Genomic DNA, 18,063 nt, shown 5'->3' on the forward strand with positions numbered 1-18,063 from the left:
TTCCTTCCTTCCTTCCTTCCTTCCTTCCTTCCTTCCTTTCTTCCTTCCTTCCTTCCTTCCTTCATTCATTCATTCATTCATTCATTCATTCATTCATTCCTTTCTGGTATTTCCGGAATATTTAAATCCTGACCACTGCAGAAACACCTGTCATAAATGAATAGTGAAAGTTAGCTTTGTACATTTTTAATGAACATAAGACATAAATGTGTAAGAATCCTGTGACAAATGTATATACTGGTCATGTTAACATCATTGTCACATGATAAACACAATACTTACTTACTTACTACACAACTACAGTGTAGTGTGATTTGTACCATTTTTTTTGTATCTAAAACAAGAACTTTGATTCTTTATGAAATTATGAGATGTTTCTTTTATAAAAATGTTTCTGTTGTTAAAAAAGTATTTCAAATGAAGACACCCAACACTAAAAGATAGAGGAAAGTCTACAGAATGGGTCCTTTTCATTCTTTACAATGAAAAGCTTAACATGCTGAAATACTTTGGTAGTGCTATATGTCTCATTTCCTTTGAAAGGCCTCAACTGAATCCTGCATTTCATTCCTGATTAGGTATAAACACTTCTGAGCTCCGTTATAAACATTTTGTTCTGCTTTACATGATCAAAGTCCTTGGATAGTTGTGATGATTCTAGCGTCTTTAGGGATCCAGTATAAAGTCCTATAGTGCGCTAATCAATCTACATTTTCCTGATAAAACAAAGGATCCAAAGTGATTTGTTGCTTTCTAGCGTCGCTTCAGTTTACAGCAGTGAGGGTTGGGTTCAAAGCAAAATGTCCGCAGCAGGCAAAACCTGGAAAAGTTCTCAGACAACAAGCCGTGTTTGCAACAGATACATCGCTTGAGCTTCACTGATATGGATCACAATGTGACAAATGATTATGAGGATTTTTGATATTCCTCCCCCAAGACAATTCTACTTTTCATTTCCTGCTAAATTTTCTCAGCATCACTCCCGGCTTGTTGGACGCTCCTCCCGTTCCCGTCTCTGTTCGCTGGTTTTATTAAAGCTAACATTTGTCAGCAGGAAGATGGTTGATATGCAAAACGTGGAGCCGCTTACACCTCACGCCTCAGTAATTCTGACTGTTTGAGAAATGATATATGAGGAATGCTGGACAACAGATAAGAGACATGAGTAATGTTCAGAAGATTTCGAATTTATTACTCAGTTATGTGTTTTAATTTGTGCGTCTCAAGTGTGTCTTACAGACTGATGCCTCCATTCTATTGCAGCTTCCATGGACACTTTAGTTCTGAAAAATTTGAAAATCAAGATTATAATTAGACATCATATTGGAAATAAAAGAAAATATGCATTTGCCCCTTTCTTCACAAAGCAAAATTATTTGCTAATTATTCTTCCTTCCTTGATTCTAAGACATATGTAGTAAATAAGGTAAATAGTCCAGAGAAAGACAAATGGTGACTAAATATGGTTAAACTGACAGGCTAACCAAATCTAGTTTCCGATCTTTATTGCACTCAATTTAACTTGTTTTTATATTGGTCTTAACTGCTTTGTGTGTCTTTGTCATGTTTATGTCTGTTTTGTCTTAAGTGGGATTCCCACATATTCTGAAAAAGTTCACATTTAATTATTTTTTCTTTCCAGACTTTTCATTATAGTATGTCAAGACAAGAGCGTCCACATTCAGTCCAGGAGAGCCATTTTACAACTTTTAACTTCATTCCTTCAACACACCTGACTCGCATGGCTGACTGAGTCTGGTGTGATACCATATAAAGCTGTATATGGAAAATACACTGTGTGTACTGTATTTTCCACATTATATTTTTATTTACCAGTCAAAAAATGCATCATGCCGTGGAAAGACAAATATTTAAGTTGCACCTAACTATAAGTCGCAACACCAGCCAAGCTATGAAAAAAACTGCAACTTATAGTCTGGAAAATACAGTATATTGTATTAAAGTGTGATGGAGAAGGGATGCATCTAAAAGCTGCAGGATGTTAGGACAGGTTTAAAAATAGAGAAGATCGAGAGACCAAGCACAGCAGTGTCTGTAAGATGCAATCTTTCTTCTTACAAGAATTACAGACTATGTAAAGTGCCACAAAGTCTTTCCATTTCCTAAATGGGGGATTGGTTTGCAAATCCAGTAGCAAATTACAAACAGTTGAGTCGTGGAGGATTCTACACAGCATCACATGAAAGAGTCACATTCTGTTGACTCTTTCTAACATCAAAGTTTGGCCTGACAACCTGTGGACTGGAAGACAATGGGCATCTGCAGCGCCCCATTTGGTTGTGGGGTGTGAAAGCAGGACGACCTGTGTGAAAACAACATCCTCTCATGTTCCAGGTAGCTCTCCATGACTAGAGTTGGGCACCACTGTCCTACGTTGAGTAAATTCTTTCCTTTCTTGTGCACTTTCTTCCTTCCTTATGACCTATGTCCATTCTTTACCGCTGTCCTTCTGTGTTTTATTCTTTTAATCATTAATTTCTGTCTTTGATTCATTACTTCCTTCCTTTGTTTTCCTCTTTGTGTCCTTCCTTCTTTCATTTTACATACTGTGTCCCTTTCTCTTATGTGTCTTTCCTTCCTTTGTCATGTTTTTGCTTCAGTCTTTTTTGAGTTTTTTTTTGTCTTGTGTCCTATCTTCTTTCCCTTTTTTCACCTTCCTCCCTTCTTCCTGTCCTCCCTTGTCTCCTTTTCGTGTCCTTTCTACCTTTCTGTTTATAATTTCTGCCGGTTGTATATTTAAAGCTTCCTAAAATTAACATGAAAACAGACTCAGAAGTCTGGAAAGATTAGTCAAGAAAAGTAAGAATAAAAACTGTGTGGATAAACCTTGTCTATTGTACAGAAATCCTCCTGTTATTTGCAGCTTTTTTCTACAGCACCTCGCTCTACATGGTTATCATCATACTATTGGAAGGTAAATCTCTTGAGTCTTGAGTCTTTTTCTGCTACTAAAAATGTTAAACCATATTATCCTCCTCCTTCACTCTCACCAGGTTTTGATAAAGAAAAACATCCCCACAGCATGATGCTGCCACCACCACTGTTAATCTGTGCATGTTTAGGTGAGATGGAGAAATTCTAGGTGTCTAGGTGTCTCTTCAAAAGATAGATATCTCAGTCTAGATCAAACGTGAAGACCGTCCGTTTGATGTTAATGCCTTCACACCAGGTACTAAACCCTCACTGCAGTTCTTACTTTGAACAGAAGAGGTCGCTGCTGAGAAAATCTGATTGGACTCAAGAACAGAAATTGAGATCATAGATATTTTTGAAGTGAAATGCAATGCTTTGTAAATAATATTATGTCTGTGTTTATGTTCAATCATGCATGTGCTTATAAAAATCAAACTCTACATAACATGGCAGACATGCGTAGTATCACTGTGTAAATATATTTTCTTTTCCATTTGACACAATTTAATGATTCAAGCATATAAGTATAACTGTGTGATACTAATTTTAAACAATATTTTTTTGTATAAACTCTGGATTTTAACTCACAAACACAATGTTAATTTCCATTTCTGCTGAGTAAAAGCATCACCACAGCATGATGCTGCCACCACCATGTGTTACCATGGAAACTATGTGAAGCGTTGGTCTGGACATCAGACTCAGTGTCTTAAGATATCTCTTACCATTATTTTGCAGTTTAATTCCATTTACTAACTCGAGCATATGAGTTTAACAATCTTGATATTAATGTGAGTAAAACATATTTTTGTCATAAAATTCATATAAAAATCTTTAGCGTTCAGATTAATGCTAAAGTCTAACTCAGCCACACAATGATAATTTACAACAATAATATGCCCAGTGATTTGTTCCTTATTGCATTGTTTAACAACTCAGAGGAATGGATTTATTTTCCCCCTGATTTTACTGTCAAACACAATCTGTGATACAATAAAGCACAACTCTTCATAGTTTAAAGCCAAGCAGTTTCTCCAAAATATGATTTGTGCTGGTGAAATGAAACGAAAGGGCTGCGCTGTGTGAGGAAATTGCTCGGCTAAGTGACTTCCCCCCTCCACCCCCCACTCACATTGCCAAGCAGCATCTCACTATATAAATAGCCGTTGTCAGGAACACACATCAATCTCGGCATGTACCACCACAGAGCCAGAAGGCGAGTCGTTGTAGACTGCTGCTACCAGTCAGAAAATGGGCCGGGCTTGTCTCCTCAAGCCATCCTCGCGCTGCACGGTTGAGGCACAAACTGTGGCCATTGTTCTGAAGACTGGCTACTTTCATTAGAGAAGTCATTAAAGGAATTACAGGAGCTCGGCTATAGATTTTTTTTTTCCGGGATTATTGTGCTCATATTTCCCTCAGTTCATCAGGCACATAACTGAAAGGCTGAAGCAGCTGTTGCATAAATCTTTGTCTTTGTGTGTGGGAAAAACAATTCTTTTCAAGGGCGTGGACACGTCATTTGTCTTCAGATTTGACAACTTTAAAAATGAGACAGAAAGTCCGTACTTAAATTTAACGAAATGTGTTTTTTTTAAATATCAACTAATACTTTAGTTTATACCAAAAATAAACCTTTTATTTTTCTTTTAATTAATGTTTGCTTATAAAAACTGTGTTTCTGATTCATATGTGCTTGAGCTGTTTTGATGTCAAGCTATCACTAACATTGATGTGGACAATTGCTGATGTTTTCTGTAAGAAAACATCAGCAATGCTTTATTCATACAGCTGTTTTCATTTGTTCACCGTGATTAAATGTTCATTTTTAAAGGAGTTTAAACTTGTTCAGACTAGTTCCTCCACTCAGCACCTACTGAGTTTCAAAACAAGTATGATGTTCAGTGGATCAGACAAGAAGGAAACACTGCGGAAATTTTCCAGAACATGCTCTACAATAAGACATATATTTCTACAACTTGAACAGAGGAAGTGATTGAATGTCCAGGTGAAAACAGTTCATAACATACTCAGCAGCTTTAAGTTGAAGAAGAGCAAGTAGAAGTCAAGCATTTATTTTGATAATCCGCCACAACTTCATTCGTGGGTTTCTTTTTTATAATAACTTAAATCTGCATATTGGAGATATCGGGTTATTTTTGATAGTTTTATTTTCAAGTAAAATTTGTAAAACATAGATGAGTGTTGAAAATATATAAATACATAACATCAATCAGATAGATGTTTATTCTTCTTAATAGATCCAATAACTTACAAAAGAAATACTGCCTGTCTGTTTTGCTAGGGGAGGAGGCAAAGTACAGCCGCTGTTGATCAGCATCCACTACACTCACATGCAAATTAGTTATGACATCACTTAGCAACAGCCAATAGCAACATTCCTCAATAGTACTGGATAGACTCTTACATGTGCATCTTTTCTACAGGGAGATAAAAACTGTTTTAACCGATGATTTTTTTTTTCAACCACTGGTGAAAATAAAAATGGAAGATTCTCTCAAATCCAATCCACTTATAAAGCACATTTAACAACAAATGATACACAGAAAACAAAAAACAACTAAAAGCCCAGAATAATAGATGCAGCAGAATGCTAAAAAAAAAAGCTTATTTAAACCATCTTACAAAAATACTGTCAGTTGTTATATCTCATGTTATTACTAATAAAGTTAGAGTGATTTTTTTTAAAGTTGGTTCATTTTTTCAGTGGACTAAAAGATCAGCCTGTCAAAATATATGAAGGTTGGCATCATCTTCTCCAGCAGGTAGATTTGAACCATTCCATCAGGATAGATATTTAAATTTAAGACAGTGTCATGTCGGGAAGGAGTTCTTTATACTTATTTAATGTGATATATATCTTTTAGTAATAAAGCTAATTAGTCTTTGGTTTCTTGAGGCAAAGTACGCTGAAAGCTGAAAACTGAAAACTGAAAACAACAACGAGAAATACATGACAGCTAAAATAAAAAGTAAAGGAAAAACAAAACAGTGTTTAAATGCAAAACATGCAACATAAGACATAGAGATGTTTTAGGGATTATATAAGTATTTAGCAATACGCATAATGTTCAGTTATATGTTGTAGTAACTGAACATAAACTATTTTAGTAACAGGAGCCTCATTCCGAATCATCACTTATTTAGAAGTGGCTCTCAACTGATTACAAAATAACGATATCGCCACAATTATTTGGAATCATAATAATAAAACTTTAGATTACTTTGCAGGCTTGTTTGCCTGATAATAATCAGCTATAATATCTATATGTGGTGTTTCGCTATTTGCCTCTTCAACTCATTTTTCATGCGTATGTTGTCATGACCTAGAGGAACGTGTATTCAGGCGGATGTTTCTGATCTCGCGTCCTGAGCTGTGGAATAATGTAAGAGCACTGGTGTGTTGCTGCTGTGGCTGGGGGAGCGTGTTGCCATAAAATATTAACGACTTGGAAGCCCAGCCACATGACAAGATGAATGTAATTGGCCCTCGCAGTTCTATCTGTGCATGTTAATGAGATGGGATGGTATTTAAATCAGTTGCAAGCCCCAGACAGCACGGCTGCAGTGTGGAAAACCACAAACAAAGACGCAGTGAGATAGACACAGAAAATGTCAGCACAGGAAAGCCTCCGCCAGCATTTCTTCTAATTAATATTGTTTGTCTGAGCAGAACAATGTTTTGCTGCTGAGCCTTTTGAATGACTTGACTGAAATAATGAAAGCTAAATGTGAGATTTGTTTCTATTTCTTTTTTTTTTTAGCTTTTGAGTGAGAAGTTAGGGAAAAGTGGTAGGTTCTTAATGGGAAAGGTTTAACAAGATCTGGATATTAAACATCTACTGCTTTTCAATTAAAACCAGCACAATCCTGCAACCGTTTAATGAGACTTTGTCTGACAAAGTAAGTTAAAACTATAATTATGAATCTAGGATGTGATGGTGAGTGCTAAAAGCTTGACACCCTATTGTAGTGATGTAATCTTATTTTAAATAAAAAATAAGTAGTTGTTAACCTAATCCTGTTGACAGTTAACTAATGAAGATGTGTTGACAACTCTTCGTCACACAAACAATGATAAAACCTCAATCCATCCAAATTGTGCACAAAAGCAATTTGTAAACCTTGTGAGAACACCTTGAATGTCTTATTGTGATTTGCTTCAGAGCATCCTTCCTGTGCTTATGAGCTCTACTTAATTTTAGTGAATCTTGACAGCATTTAATTATCTCCAGGTCAAAATCTGAAAAACTTACAATGATCTGTCACAAAATGGAGAATTCTTCTCTGAAGAAAGAATTATTTTAAACACTTTTTGAGAATTAGCATTTTTAATATTTTAGGCATAATTGGAAAATTTAGAGTTAGACTAGAATGAAAACATAGCGACTCCTTGAACCTAACCTGATGCCTATACTTACCACAGATTTTTAAAAAGTTGAAAAAACTTTTGATCGTCTCAACAACATGCATTATGTGAAAAATTTCAAGACTTAAGCAGTTCCTTTTATTTGCTGCTTCATGCAAATACACAAGAATAGTGAGATTGACAAAAGCTCAAGCGGAGGAACGCAGCTGGATTTGATATGTAAATATCACATGACATCATCCGCAGTCACATGAGTGCCTCGTGCGCAGCTGTGTAAAGGAGTTTAGAAATGTCCTTCAACTTCAATGAGTGACTGGTGACTGAAATCAATTCATCAAAAATCCCAAAGAAAAAACTTTTCATCTTTAGAAGAAAATGTATGCTTCTTTTTTTGGGGGGGGGGGTTTCTGGTAAACTGAACTGATAGAAGAACAATTATAAGATGTGTTTCTTTACTTCTCATATCTTGACAAGCCTCTTGTGTGGCAGCACTGTGTGCGTCCTCACTGCCACGCTGTGAAAACATGCACACGTGTTCCCAGTTGCGGTCGCGCAACACTGAGTGGACAAAGGTGTGCTGCATCAAAAGCTGAACACAAATATGTTTGTTGTTGTGTTTCTAAGTGTGTGAATGAATGTAAGCCTGTTTGCTTTTGTGCAGGATACGGAGAGACCTGATGCCTGACAAAGGGTTGGGGGGGGGGGCAGAAGGACAGATGGTCTGCCTCATGGTGGCTGAAATAAAAGAGGGAATTAGAAGACTCCAAGGTGTACACTCTGACGGCAATTACAGCAAATAGATTGGAAGTGGACCTCCAGGCGCCCAGGGAGATCACTCTGCGGGGGAGAGCTCCACCTCACTGCATCTGGTTCCTACGCCCTGAAAGATTTAAGATTAAGAACACACACACACACACACACACACACACATACCTCAAGTGTCCTCAGAAGAAGACAACTATCAGCATATCTCTGTCTATCCAAATAGTGTCAGAACATGACAAAAAAGCAACAAAGAGCAAAGAAAATAAACTTCATCTGCACTATAGAGTTTGAAATGGATTTCTATATTACCATTTTTCTTGGGCGGAACGTGTTGCCGAAGGATTTGCAAAACCAATTTCCGACATCCCTGGGAGCTGTTTTTGGTTAGTTATTCTGCTGCCTGCAGGAGTTTGAAAAACAGTCAATTATTTTTGTCTTGCTTGCTTCCGCCCATCGATTCTCAAACGATTTTCACAGCACCTCCAAGTAAGGATATGCAGCAATTGAATTAAATAGACCCACCCAATCAATATAAAATACGTAAAACATTCACAGTTCTCTTTCATTGCCCGTGGAAATAAGAATTCATTGCAGATGAAAATGCAAACAAAGTGAAAAGATATATTTTTTATGGATCCATGAGAGCATTTATGAAGTTTACTGATAGTCATCAAATATTTCAAAGATAAAATATTTAATGTGTTTCTTCTGGCAATATTTGTGCAAAGAATCTTAAGCAGAGTTTGGGTTGCAGTTTTTCTTTCCTGGTACCATTTGGAGCAGTGGGGATCAGTGGATTCCATTAGTCTTGCCCTGTGGCTGAATGAGTAAAGTACCATTTAGAGTGTGTAACCCCAAAACCTTGTGTTCCCATCAGTGCATAAATGATGAAGATGGTCTAATGAAACAAGCGGCTCCCTGCTACAGCCGGTCATAAAAAGAACATTCGGGTCTCTGAAACTTCGGTCCGTTCATTAATCTTTCGAAACTTTCACTGTATGTTCCAGCTCCTGAGGTACAGGAAGACAAACTCAAGAGATTCAATCATCACTGTATCTTCTGTGAATGCTATGGTGCCTTGCAAAAGGATTCATCCCGCTTATTTATTTACCTTTTTTTAATTTAGGCGCAAAATAAGCACAAATCTGTTTTCTATGAAGGGCTCAGAGATTTGTTAGATTAATATCAGGCAACAAAAAATCATCATAAAGACCAAGGAACACAGCAGACTGGTCAGAGAAGTTATAGGTTATAAAACAATGTCCCCAGGTTGTAACATCTCGCAGAGCTCTGTTCAATTCATCATCTGAAAATGCACAATTGCAAACCTGCTGTCCACCCAAACTGACAGGCGTGGCAAAGAGAGCATTAATCAGAGAAGCAGCCGAGAGGCCCAAGGTAACTCTGGAGGAACTGGACCTTTGTCCACGCACTCCACAAATTTGGTCTTTATCTTGGAGTGGCCTGAAGAAACCTATTGTTTAAAGGAAGCCACATGTCATGTAGGGTGGCAACTAGTTATTGTTTTAGGAGTTAACTACTCTATCACAAGTAGTTAAATAATCAACAATGTTTTTGCTTTTTTACTCTTCTGTCTGTGAATCTTGTGTTTTAAGTATGGCACGTGTTGCTGCACTTTTTCAAATCCCAGAAATAAAAACCCAACATACAGTCACATTGAATAAATTGCAACATTTCAGAGAAGTTTGTGTATTTTAGTAACTCAGTTTACTATGTGGGACACATTTTATAGATAAATTACACTAAAGTTGTCTGCTTAAAGCTAATGGAAACATGAAATTTATGATAATAATATTATATTACAGCTTTTATGCGGAAATGGGAGCTCAATGAAAAGTATGTTCAATGTCTGTTGAAACCCTAACCACTGAACCTTTTGAAACCCTAAAGCTCTAATTTCAAAGGATACTTCTATTAGATTTTACCAGTCTAAGAGTCTTAAATTTTAAATTTGAGCTACACAATTGTCATTGAAACTGTGAAATAGTTCTTCGATAAAGTGCTATACTAGATTACAACATCAACTCTGTATTTTTACCAAATTTACTTTTGTTCCTAACGTGTTATCAACCTCACCTGGAATGACTTGTCTTTGACTAATCAATGAACCTCTTAGGTCATTTAGAGGACACAGCAAATGTGTATCTAAAAAGAAAACTTGTTAGAAACTAGAATCTCCCATTGAAACAAGGCACAGGTACATGTGTAGGACTATACTAAGCTTTACTAAAAGGATAATGAAACAACTGAGACTAAAAGCCTAAAATTCAAGGTCTACATCAAATTAAAGATCTGTTTCAAGATTTGAAAATTGATATTTCCAGATGCTCTTCATCCAAGCCTGAGCTTAAGCCGTTTCCAAAAAGAAAAATTGGCTAAAATATTTAGTCTGTGAATGACTAAAGCCAGCTGAGACTTACCCCAGAAGGTTCAACCGCTGTAATTACAGTGAAACGTGGTTCTACAAAGTGATACGGGGGAGGCTGAGAATAAATGTACAGGATTGTATTTTTATTTATGAAAAGTTGACAAAATGTAGAAAAGCTCAAGGGGTGTTAATGCTTTTTCCAAGAACAACATGTATAATCCCACCAAACACTATAAATAGAATGAAAGGGATTCAACTGGAACAATGTCTTCAAGTGTGCAGAGTCAGGTGTACAGGTTTAAGTAATGTAAATGTTCATTGCTGGCGACAAAAAGAACAAAGTTCTGCATGGTTACCAACTGCATGCATTCTTATAAAATGTACACACATGGCTTAAAAGGAAAACAAGAAATCAAGATTGTATTGTATAAAATGTAAATAAGGCCAACTTTAGGCCCATGAGTTATGGTCTCTCGAAGAAGCTGCTTTCCCCCGTTGCATATATGCATGAACAGTATATCACTTGCCTCTTGGAAAACAAACAAAAAGTGGGAGAAACAAAAAACTAATGCATTAAAGATAATTAGGCAGAGAGCAGATGTAACCAACAAAAAAAGAGTTTGACGAACAGATAGAGAGAATAGCAATAACAAACACGGTTTAAAATTTGCAAAGCTGTTGTCTGCAAACATCAAGGTTTTTGTTCACTCAGAATTTGATTGCGTAATTAGGTGGGGACAGATGCAGTTGGTTTTATATGACAATCATGAATGGCATCATGCAAGATAAGCTCTGATTGTTATCATGCATCAATGTGAAACATTATAATAAAATAGTCTTTTACTAATATTACAATAGAAGTAAGTCAATACTGCAGACTTTTTTGTCATGTATTAAAAAGACTAAATGACATTCTTACCCTCATGTCTGAATATCATCAGTGATGCAGTGTATTCCTGTACATGTTCGGATTGATCACTTGGCAGATGTGACGTCTCCTGAAGCCCAAACAGCAGGAGTCACTCAAGCAATCTTTGGAACTTCTCGGTGAGCAACTTATTTGTGCTAGCCTGTATTTAATATATCCATGGTAAACATTCTGTTCTATCGTTGTTTTATGTTTTAAAGATGCACCGCAGCAACAGGATATGACCCACAGCATTGAAAGAAAGGAGTTACAACCTGTTAGTATATTTCACTGGCTTCAGTCTTTTTGTTTTTGCTGTGGTCAAAAGCAAAAAGGCTGCAGCGTCTGACATCTTGTTTCACATGGTACGTGTTTATTTCCAGCACTATTTAATCTCCCTATGTGAAGATCTTCACGGTTGCTAATTATGAAGATCTTCATCAAAACGACCAACCCCGGAACACATAAAAAAATCTATGTGTTGCAGCACATTAAGCTAAAGCTTCTTCGATATCGGTGTTTATTTGTTCTAATGAAAAGCAATCTTGTAATGCAAGACACTTTCCTTCCTGTGCTTCTTCCAATTTTTCCATATCTGAACATAAACCACAAAGCAGATAAATAACAAAATGGATATAACTGTCAAACAAAATCCCTAAAAACTTTAACACAACTCTGCCTTGTTTTCTGTTTGTTTTTTTTTACCTGTTTTCATGACTCTTCATGTTTGCCAGAGAGGATGTGAGGTGGATGAGGTCGGGTTTTCAGGTGAGTATTATCATCTGGGTGTGGCAGCAGCTTCAAACATTTGAGAGATGTTTTCTGAACATCTCCTTTAAATCAAGGCTAAAAGCCCACCTCCTAAATTTCCCTTTGACCAATGATAACTGGAAGTTTGATCAACGTATTTGATGCATATTTTCTTGATGATAGCGTTTGACAAAATGTAATGTTTATTGCTTCATTCCTAACTGGTGACTGTATAATATTTTAATGATATAAAGCACTTTGAACTGCCTTGTTGCTGAAAAGTGGTCTAAAAATAAACTTGACTTCAATTCTGGATCACAGAGGAAACAAAAGGGAAGGTAAAAAGGAACTCAGAATGCGCCTGGTTTCCACAGGAGTGACAGCCAACCAGCAGACTCTTTGAGCTGCAGGCTTGATGAGTTGATTGGAATCAGGTGTGGCTGCAGCAGAGAGAGCAGCCCTGCGCTCACAGGTAATCAGCAGCACACAAGGCAGGGTAGAGTGAGACCAGGAAGTACACACATACAGACAACAACCAAAGGATCACGATAGAAAGCTGCTTCTTTGTGTCACTCCCAGTTGTTTTTTACTATGTGAGTGTAGATTCTTATGAAACCTCGGATATCGGTGAGCTAGATGTTCACTGTGTTATTTTTTTTTCTTCATTTTGTTAGATAATTTTGCTGTTTTAATCAATATTTTATTTCTATTAGAAAAGTACAGTAGATGTAAAAAAAAAAAAAGTTTTACTTTACATGAATGTCATTCTTCTGTTACACCATGATAAATGTACATTTTATTTATCTACTCCCCCCTCCCCACTCCCGATTTAGTATAAAGGTACTTCGGCAAGTACTTGCAGCTGATTCTTAACATGGAGGGAAAGAAAATTACCAACATTCACTGTACATGACTCATGTGTTTGTGTTGGAATTGAAACGAGTCTGAGAATTAAATTGAAACAGGCTGTTGGAGTCAGCTCGGACGTGGCCATAAATCACCGTTAATATTTCTTTGAGCAGGAAAATCAGATATGAGATGTTAAAAAACACTTCAATGAAAATCATCAAACTGTAAAATCACCACGAAAATCTGTTTTGCAGTTCGATACAGTAAGATTTTTTATTTTTTTTGTAGAGACTACATGATGTATTAAAATTGAATCTGCAGAAATGATAGTTCATCCTGTGCCTCAGTGGCATCATGATGACATTATGCTGCAGCCATTCAGTTTTTTTTTCTATCTTATTTGTTTGTACTCTTTCACATTGTATTTGTTTTTGTTTTTTGCCGCAGCTCAGCTTGGATCTGTCTGCAGCAACCATCTGGTAATTACTAACAGAAAAAATGTCGCTTTGGAAGAGAGGCAAAGTACCTAATCACTTCCATTTAACATTCATAAATAAAGTAATATTCTTTAACATCTACTCTGTCAGAAGGCACTTTTTAAGTAATCAATCTCAGCTTTTTTCACCTTTCATCTCAGATAGTTTATTCTAAACATCTGAGAATCTGCAGCACACAGCGATGACAGTACATCTCATTGGACCAGACTGTTGCCTACAGTGTGGACTGATGATGATATTACTGAATAGATACAACTATTCATGAGATTGATGGATTGTTTTCCCATAAACAAATGCATGATGTGCCAAACTAATAACCACACACAGCTGGAATCAACTCTTTTTTTTTGACTCAGTGGTACTAATCATAAATAAAACATTCAATTAAATGGAAAAAGATGTCTTATCAGATATTTGAAGTCTTTAAAGAACCATTCAATATCCTTCCTGAGTGATTTTAATAGAGTGAGTCATATTTCAGGTGGCCTGATTTTCAGATTGTATCACAGCTCAACATTTGTCACCTGTCAAATTATTTCCCCCCCTTGCATGTCACCTTCATTTGTCAAAACGCCATTGTTTAAAGTTGCCTACTGCTTTACGTCCAACTAAATCAGATCCCAGAGGATTTTTATTTGGATGTCACGCTTATGGTAATGCTACAATAATAAAATTGCGCGCAATTTCAAATGCAATTCATCTAAGTCTTAACGTCTTTAAGCAAGTATCAGGAACAATGACGGGAGCGACAGTGTGAGAACAAGCAGCTGAATATTTCAAAAGGGGGCTTTGGTTCTGCAGAAATGGCAGCTACCTGCCGTTGCCGTGAATGAGTAGCTTGCCAAGGAGAAACCGTCATATCTCTGTAAACATTTTCGATCCGTTCTACTCGATGTTAGCTAAAGCTGCAAATTCACCAAGCAAAGAACAGCGAAGGCCAAGGCTGTTTTCCTGTTTGAGTTTTAACACCTTTTATTTCTGCGATGTCTGCTGGATCCGAGGGAAAACCATTTTTCACCATTTTTCCAGCCACTCAGAGTGACGTTTGAATTACGGCCGGTGTATCCGATGCACATTTATTCTTCCTCCCTGACAGTTTTATGGAACTCATTATCTGCTTTGTGGCCATGGCTGTGAATGGGGAACTTGTGGGGGTTTTATGTGTAGCCAGTAGCTCCTCCACTGACCACATTTAATGTCCTCTTTCAGGAAAAAAAAAAGAAGAAAAGCTAGTGGTGTCCTGAGGGGGCATCGAAGTCGCTTGTAGGACCAAACCCTGTGCGCACGCAGAGTTCCAGCACAGGAATTTTTTTTTTTTTTTTTTGATGAGAAAGAGAGCCAGACCACAGTTTTATTTACCTCAGGTGCAATGGCTCATTATAAGAGTGTTAATGAGGAGCAGATGTAGTGAAGACGGTGGAGGGGGCGGCTTCAGGAGCGAGGTGTGGTCTGGGGAGAGTCTGCATGGAGGTCTGTCAGGGGAGCTCCAGCCCCCCTCTCCTTTTCAGCTCAGCCAAAACACCCTTTGTTCACGTGTTAATATCTACTCAGCAAAGGATATTAGTGCTGAGAAATGCCTAGCACAGTGAAACCATAGCTATGCTGAGATGTAAGTCGCTGCAGATCTGGGGATTTTTTTTGTTGTTGTTGTTTGTTTTCATACTGAACTCGTGTGGGAAAAAAAACAGGCTTACTTTCAAATATTTATACAGTTACATATGATCCTTTGAAAGCCTAATGACACTCACTCCTTCTATTTAGAACTGGATATACACTGCAAATCCCCTGTTTGTCTGTTTTTACCTTGAATGGTCCTGACTGGTGACCATTTGAACAGAAACACAAAAATCTGATCACACCACCAAGCGCTGGCATGTCACTCTCACAACAACAATACTCTTTGGTGTAGCGGTTACTGCTGATTGAAGATGATTCAGTTTTAGATACTTCCAGCATTAGCTAGCTGTTCACAAATAAAACCATGGGATTCAAAGAGATAAGAGAATAAAGCCAGTTAGAAGAAAACTCAACCTTCTTAAAAATACGGGGACATGTTTGTGGTTTATTCAGGCGGGATAGAGAGCAAAGCGTTCAGCAGACTGAATATGTTATTACAAAACATTTCATTTTTATTCTTTTCAGCTCCAGTTACTGTCTTTCATAGAGTTGTTGGCTATCTTTTATAAATTTCCAAGTTTCTGCATTGTTTAGAAAGAACATAGAAAGACACTGCTAATTTTAGATACAGAAGAACTTTTAAAATTTAAACTCCTGACAAACTATGTTTATGTGACTGGTTAAAAATAAGACCTGCAAGAGACTTCTGGAATTATTTTTTTATTTAATATTATTTAATATAGCACAGGGGTCATAATGTGTTATATTTATTAGACAGCAATACAAAAATAAGTAATTTATATCAATAAGGTATGAAAATGTAGCTTTTTTAGTSTTATTATTTATATAGATAGTTAATCACATACTTATGTTACAAGGAGTTGAGTTCAAAATGGAAATGAATTGGAAGTAGGAAGGAACAAAAAGACAATAGGTGGCTACAAAATGCATATGTGAATTATCAAAGGGGAAAATTCGGCAAGATTTACTTATAAGCTTGGTTGTCTTTCTTTCCTTTTGAAATATTTTAATTCTTATAAAGTTTAGACAAAAACAACATCTAAACTGAACCATACACACTTAGAAAGAGGCCGTGGTGTGAGCATTTACGACCCTGACTCATGTCACATGGACATGACATTATGCCCCCCCATTTACCATAATCATAAAACCAAAATCAACACATTTACAGCTCAAACCCACTCCCTTTCATGCATGTTTTCAATCTTTCTGTGGCAATTTTGCAATTTGTTTGCACTGAATAATAATGTCCTATGGAGCCATAAAGCAAACCAAAATAAAAATAGCTGTAAAATATAATAAAAACTGTTAATAGTTCCATACTTTGTGAGATGTTGGTACAAGAATGTCAACTTGTAAAAAACGTTAGCTCTGAGTTTGCCTCTGTGACATCTACAAAGCTCTTTGGCAGCCATGGTTTCCTCAAGTCCAGCTCTCTGCATGCCAATGACGGACAATAACAGTGTTGTGCACCATGAACCCGCCTCCACTGGGGGAATCTCAGTGTCACAAAAACAACAATGCTGGCAGTCAACCCCACTGCTGGCCAGTGCGTCTTTTACGTTTTTATTGGCTGGGCCTCCCCCCTGCTGCTGAGCCAAAGTCAGGCTATCAAACAAAACAATTTACGGCCTTGTCTGCATTTGACCTTGGGCGTCCTGAAATGCCATTGCTCAGGAAATATGAAGCCGGTTGAATGAATACATATCTGCATATGACATCATCTGGTTTCTTCATTAACCTCAGAGTCTGCATCAAAATTAGATAAAGTAAATCCTTTCTTCTTTGTAAAGGTCATTGTAGGTGATATCAATAATTAGGTACATCTGAATGGAAAGTTTACTTTTCTACTAATTTGTTTGTTTGTTTTTATCAGTTGAAGGAGATTCCCAGCCTTGAACCATTTCTATCAGTGAGGCGGAAACCTTAGTGAGTGCATTTATACCTGGCAAATTAATTTGCAACATGAGCTCCAAGTTTACAGAAAATAATACCACCCCAGATTGATTATTGATAGACATGAGACTGGATAATCTTATGAAAGATTGTTAACACAAAAAGTAAATAAGAAGCTTTGTCAGCTGTTTATGTATTGTTACATTTATCACAGTTAATAACAATTTGACAAAGTATTCCTTAATATTTATTTGCAGTGTTTCCTCAGCTGCTTACCCTCTGGAAATGATTGGATTTATTTGGAAATGTAATAATATTTTGTTGTGCTGTTTGCTTGTTTACTTGGTTTGATCGCTTTTGTTGCGTTTCTTTATTTTGGTCCGTCTGTTATTATTTTCTGTAAAACACTTTCTGGTAGACTTGTCATGATAAGTTTTCAAATAAAGCTTACTTGATTGATTGGTCTCTGGTAGAGTGTGACACAGTTAGTTTTGTCTTCTGGTTTGTGTGCAAAGCCACAGAAATCCTTATTTATTACACGGGTGTTTTTAGTCTTGTCTGGATCCAGCAGCACAGTTTGATTTCTGACTACATGCCGCAAAGCTTTGGTTGTTTATAGCATCAGATTTTATAGCTCATCCTTCCTAGAAAGAGCTAAAACAAAAGAAAAAAAAAAACAAGCTGCTCATTTTATCAAGTCAGACTTTTGTAATTTGGTTTATTTTTCAAAAATCTGAATTGCTTAATACATATATTGTGGATATTGATGAGTATACAGCAACATGATACAAATTGAGTCCAAGAAAGCAAATAAACAGGCACAAAAACCACATATTAAATCACTCAAACATGGACTCGCAACATTTGAGACCATCAAATAAAAAAACTTTAAATACACATTTTAAAGCTGCTGTCAATATAATCTCTGTTGAATTTCAGACTTACACAATATTTGTGACTGCAAGAATGTGCATTTTCCTCCTATTTAGAAAATAGGTCCAGGTTGATCTCAAAGTTTTATGATGGAGTTCCTGCAAATCATGAATGA

At 36.7% G+C, this 18,063-nt stretch overlaps 1 long non-coding RNA gene across 1 annotated transcript; it reads right to left on the minus strand.

The window, feature by feature from the left end:
• Positions 1-8,039: 8,039 nt before the first annotated feature.
• On the minus strand, positions 8,040-12,178 carry LOC103458210 (uncharacterized). The gene is made up of 3 exons (XR_532556.1): positions 12,091-12,178; positions 8,399-8,489; positions 8,040-8,204 (listed from the first exon to the last, which is right to left on the minus strand). It is a non-coding gene; the product is annotated as an uncharacterized LOC103458210 (long non-coding RNA).
• Between the last annotated feature and the right edge of the window lie 5,885 nt (positions 12,179-18,063).

The sequence above is a fragment of the Poecilia reticulata genome, linkage group LG2, assembly GCF_000633615.1.
Source record: "Poecilia reticulata strain Guanapo linkage group LG2, Guppy_female_1.0+MT, whole genome shotgun sequence".
Lineage (NCBI taxonomy): Eukaryota > Metazoa > Chordata > Actinopteri > Cyprinodontiformes > Poeciliidae > Poecilia > Poecilia reticulata.